Source organism: Toxotes jaculatrix, chromosome 16 (genome assembly GCF_017976425.1).
Source record: "Toxotes jaculatrix isolate fToxJac2 chromosome 16, fToxJac2.pri, whole genome shotgun sequence".
Lineage (NCBI taxonomy): Eukaryota > Metazoa > Chordata > Actinopteri > Toxotidae > Toxotes > Toxotes jaculatrix.
Window position 1 is genome coordinate 3,531,810 of NC_054409.1, and position 6,000 is coordinate 3,537,809.

Below are 6,000 nucleotides of genomic sequence, written 5' to 3' on the forward strand. Positions count from 1 at the left end.
AGTGCATTCTCTGTGTGGGCCCGGCCTGCCTGCAATTGTTGCCGTGATGGAGAGAATTTAAAGACTTTTGATGGACAAAACTTAAAAAAAAATTCAGCCAGGTGCTCTCCTTGGTGCTGGAAGAGCAATGATTGTGTGACTATGATGGACAAAACTGAAAAAATATTATTTAATATAAGTTTTTGTTGCCTCCTGACCAGTTTTGATTTGTATTTGTTTTTTTTGTTTTTTTTTTTATTTATTATTTTATGTGGTGACTTTAGTTGGCATTGTCCAGTAAATGCAGATAATTTTCAAATACATTTCTTCAGTGTAGTTAATCTATGTGGTTCTGAGCTGAGTGAGTTTTGTTTTGTTCAGATAAAAGCTAATATTCTACTTGAATATGTGGTTCAGTATTGTTCTACTAGAGCAAACACTTTAATGTGGTGTTTGGAGTTGTGCTGGGGTTATGTTGTTGCTCTCAGTTGTTGGAGAAAAGGCAAATTAAAGTGCAATACTTGAAAGAACAGTTGTAGCCTTGACTGTGTGTTCTGTTTGATTGTACACTGTCAGGCACTGTGAAATAGCATGAAAGCTCAATGCATACTATGTTTTCTCACGTGAGAGAACTTGGGAAAGTTGCATTTAAATAAGATATATTAAATATATATTAAGTTTTTATTTGCAGGCTGTTATGTGCTACTGAATCAATCAGATGGCAAGGTATAGTACTGTTTTAAGCAAAGGATCAGAATAGAAATGTTTATTTTTTTTAAAGTTCTTTTAGACTACCTTGATGCATTGGTATCCCACATTGTCCCACATTGTCCCACACAAACGTAGTCTTTGTCCCACATCTGGTGAATTGGGATCTGGTCACCCTAAGGTCATGAGGTCAAGCTTCCTTTAGACAATGTTTTTTTTCTTCCATTTTCTGTTTATCTGAATTTTTTAAACCATATAACTCATCTATCTAACAGGTCTGAACTCTCTGTGATGTGTTATTTAAATGCAGCAGTGTGTCCCTGAGTTTTAATGAACCTCTGAATTTCTGTATTGTTTCCTGTGTGTATTGAATTGAATGGTTTAAATGCTGTTTCCTAACACTAATAATAAATCCAATAATTATTCTGACAACATGCAGGAAAGTTCTTTGAATTCTAACATAATTCAGCACTACCAGACCTAATGTCTACAAACAACAACTTACAGAGCTGCTGCCCTCCTGCCATGTTGGTAACACCATCCAGCTGTGATGCTCACACCGGCTTAGAAACCCAGAGTGAAACAGGTCAAGCCAGAGGTCAGACAGGTTAGAATGAGACCACTGCTTTGAGACCAGTCAGTGGGACATTTTCAAAGAGGCAGCCACATATGACAATGTTTCTGACCTCCAGGAATACACTGTGTCTGTCACTGACTACATTAATAAATGTATAGATGATGTGACAGTGATCAAAACCATCAAGAGGCGAGCCAACCACAAAAACGTTTGCTCTCTGCTGAGAACCTAGAATTCTGCATATAAATCTGGGGATGCTGCAGCAAATAGTCTGACAAGGAAAAACCTGTCACAGGGATCAGAGAGGGGACGAAGCTGTACGCACAAAAACTGAACAGCTGCTTCATGTGTGATAAAGATCCACGTCGACTGTGGAAGGGTTTTCAGAACATCACTGACTACAAGACCCCTCCCTGAACGATATGCCAAAACAACGGCTCTCTACCAGATGAACTGAACACCTCTTATGTACAGTTTGAGGTCAAAAGCATCATCCAGGCACAGACGCTCCCACTACCATCCAGAGACCAGGCACTCCAGCTGTCGCCTGCTGAAGTAAGAAAGGCCTTTGCCAGCTTCAATCCACATAAGGCGGCAGGACTGGACACATCCCTGGATGCCTTTTTAAAGGATTGTGCAGAGCAATTGAAAGATGTCTTTGCATCTTTCTCACTCTCTCTCTCTCTCTCTCTCTCTCTGTGTGTGTCAATAACCCTGAGATTTGCAGAACCATGAAATCAAATCACATGCATCTGGTGTCTCAGTGGAGCGACACATTTTGTGAGTGTGTTGAACTGTTGTTGTCAGACTCACACGTCAACAAACCAGATTTAAATTGGATTTGAGTGTGTTTGCTTTTACACACACAGGGTCACAGATCATTTGTGTCGACCATTCTTTACAACAGCAGAGTGACAGAACATACAGGGAGCAGTGTGTGCTGGATTTTAACATGAGACATGAACTGTGTGTGTTTATCTTTTAACATCCATCTAAAGCTTTTCATTTGTTATTGCAGTGCATCCTGACACATTTCATTCATTCATTCACTAAAATTAATTAAACCTGTTTTCTTATCAGTTTTTATCATAAAAAATCTGATCTAGTTGATATGTGGACAGGAAAGCGTGTGAATTCTGGCTGTAAATGTAGGAGCATGACTGGATTTATCATAATGCAGGAGAACATGCAGATGAAGAACATTTCAACACCAGGTGGAGCTGAAGTGTGATTGATCAGCCTCACATTTTCACAAACAGCAAACTTTACTCAACAACTGTGCTTTTTAACAATCTCTCTCATTTATGCACTGATCTACAGCTTCAACACAACCCACTGGACTGCAGTGGTTAACAAGCAGAGTGGATTTCTTAGAAATGAACAAACGTCAGACAACTTCTGACTCTTCAGACAGGAGGAATCAAACTATAGACTCTTCTTATTACTAAACCTGTTTGACACCAGCACTGTCAGAAACTGATTGTTGTTGTAGTTGTGTTTGGTCATGTGACACACTCTCTCACTCTCTAACATGCAGACATGACCAAAATGGTTTGTGAATCTCAGTGATAAGAGCTGGAACAACTCGTCCATCGAAACAGCAGAAATGCACCTGCCCTTAGATTTATAACAGGTTAAATAGATTTGCATCAGGGAAACTAATGGATGGCATCATTATCTCCGAGAGGACACAATGTGGTGGGATAGAACAAAAAACTGATAAAATATTTGTTTACACCATATGTTTACAACATTACATCAAATTAAACTATGTGAAATGTTAAAGTGTATTTGAAAGTTGCTACTGAAGGTATAGGAAAAAGCAAAGGACAACAGGATGAGAGAATCCAGTTCATATGTCCTCCTGACAGAAATGGAGGTTTACCGTGATCAGCAGTGGGACACACACTGTTTATTGTCTTCACTAGTAGAATTGATGTGAAGTGTCAGACTCTGTGTCACAGACGCAGGTGGAGGGAGAATTCAGCTTCTCCATTTAATCAACACTGAGCTTTATCCACCTGCACACATCAAACATTATCATTAACAGGAGTATTAACACTACTGTGAACTGACAACATGGTGTGGAGAGAAGAAGTGCTGTTAATACACTGCAGGCTGAGGGTGTGGCTGATGAGGTGATTGCAGACAGGTGAGCAGGAGCTCTGGCGGGAAACCCAAAGTAAGTCAACCACACCCAGGCCTACACACACACAGACAAGAACACAGACAAACAGGGGACAAACAAGAAACACTAGGGAGGTTCTCCCAGAAACACGAGGAAGGAGGGAGAGACTGTCGGCTCCTAACATGACTTTGTGCCACGCTCTCCACTAAAAGATGGTAAAGAGAGAAGTTTCTGTGCTGTATTTTTTCATCCTATTGTTAAGTGACAAAAGCAAATAAATTTCACATAGATAATTAACCAAATGTGAATCAGGCCCATTTTCAATCTATACTGACTGATTAACAAAATGCTGATTTTATCTATTTAAAATTAAATCTACAACAGTGAAGTCTGCAAAAACTGAAGGGGTCTGAATACTTCCTGTAGCCACTGTATGTCACTCGCCTTAAGAGCAGTGTTTCATCTGCTGCTTCCTCTTCACATTCAGTGTTGTACAACAACATAACATTGAATGAAAGGGAATTTAATTTCTTTTGACACAAACAGAAAAAAGTCCATTTAATGACAAAATTAAACAGATCTCGATGTGATCTTAATTCATTATTAATGTAAAACACAAAACACTCAGGACACATCTAAATCATCAGTGGTGAAGCCAGTTGGTTTGAAAAGTCACATAATTAGATAAATGGAGATCACCTGTGTGCAGCCAAGGGCTTTCAGGTGATTGTAGTATAAATACACCTGCATCTGGAGGATCCAGCTTTTGGTGAGTGAGCAGAGAAACTCTCCACCATGAAGACAGAACAACACTGAGTGTCTCTGAAAAAATGGGATTGAAAAGCAGAAATCAGTGGCTGGATACAAGAGAATTTCCAAGTCACTGAACTTCCCTTGAAGAACAGTTAAACCAATCACTATGAAATGGAAGGAGTGTGACATGGTGAATGATGTGTGTCTGTCTGGAGCAGGCTGTTCTAAAAAACTGACATGTCAGAGAAGAAAACACGAGCAGCTCCAAACAGTTTCACACCATGTTTGTACTTTCACACTCTATTAGCTTTGGTTTTTCTCTCTCTGTCTCGTTCTTTTAACAACCTCCTAATAATAATAATAATAATAATAGAAGACCATGTTTGTTATTTGGCATGGCTGATTGTAAACCTACATAATCTTCACTTGTATTTTGCTTTGTGAAACATTGAAATGGCGCTGGTACATTCATGAGATGTGCTCTACAAATACAGACTGATGTAATTTTCACATGGTACTGGTGCAAATACAGATTATATCATGGTATGTTTTGGGCTTCGTTGGTAAAGAGGTTTATGTGTACGTGGGTAAAGAAGGTGTGCTTGAAGAACAGGGCAGTGGGTGTGCTTGTGTAACTGTTTATGAGTTTTTATTAAGAAATAACAGTTTTTACACTCGGTTTCTTCTTTTACAAACCATTTCCCCAGCCTCGGAAAAAACCCATTCTCACGGCACAGATGAGGCTGGGGTGCACAGAAAATGCTTGGCTACATGATACAGATTGGGGTACACAGTTTTGTGGGTGGCTCAGTATGTGAGGGGATCCTCAGTTCTTTCCAGGGGAGGATCAGCTAGGTACCGGTTCACTTCCACCATTGCATTAGCTGTGGCACTTTGCATTTGCCTGGCTCTGTTAGCATCCTGATCCAACAGTGTCCACAGGTCAACTTCTAAAACATATGGTAGATCATCATCACCAGAAATGTCATTAGTCATTCCTTATTCATAATCAAATAAAGAAGAAATATCTGTGGAGGCTGCTGTTGCTGCTGCTGCGTGCTGTGTATGTTGATAACTTTTGTGCATTCTGATATCAGACACTCTTTGACACCGGCTGCCACTCTTGGACTGGTGAATCCAAATGTTTTGAAGCGTGGATCCAACAGTGTAGCGACTGCCAGTGAACTCTCTTTTTTCCTTATCATGCAATCTCTCTCCCAAGCATCTGATGTGCGTGTCTGAGGTGTTGTGCCATGGGGGTGGTGAGTTGTGGATGGAGTTGTTCGGTTGTATGTCGCAACTGTCGGGGAAATGCTGTCTCTCTACTCCCCGACTTGATTAATAAGAAGGGATCACTGAACCTCAAATTCTTCAATTTAAAATACACTTTATTCATACAAAGTATATATGGGTAATTCAGATGCAGATATCTGGAGACCTGTGACACACACACTGTACCTTCTGTCACAGATCTAAAGAAACAGTTCAGAACAGCACATTATATGTCGTAAGTAACCCCCCCATTGCACACCAAGAATCTGACCCCCTGGGTTCAATTGCTTTTACAACTGTTTACCAAACCTTTTTACAGTTTATGACACCATTTGCAGTTCAACCTTGCATGACCTAACACAACTGGTCGGACAATGAACAACTACAGCCTTCCTATGACCCACAATTCCCCCTTTTGATCTCTCTCTCAGAGATCACACCATGTCACTGCACCTCCATCATCTTACTAACATCATTCTCCTCCAGTGCTGCAGCTAAGAGGGGCATCATCTGTCTTGGATCCAGTTTCCCTTCAATAACAGTGGTTATAAATCGAGTACACAATGATCTAATACATGGAACA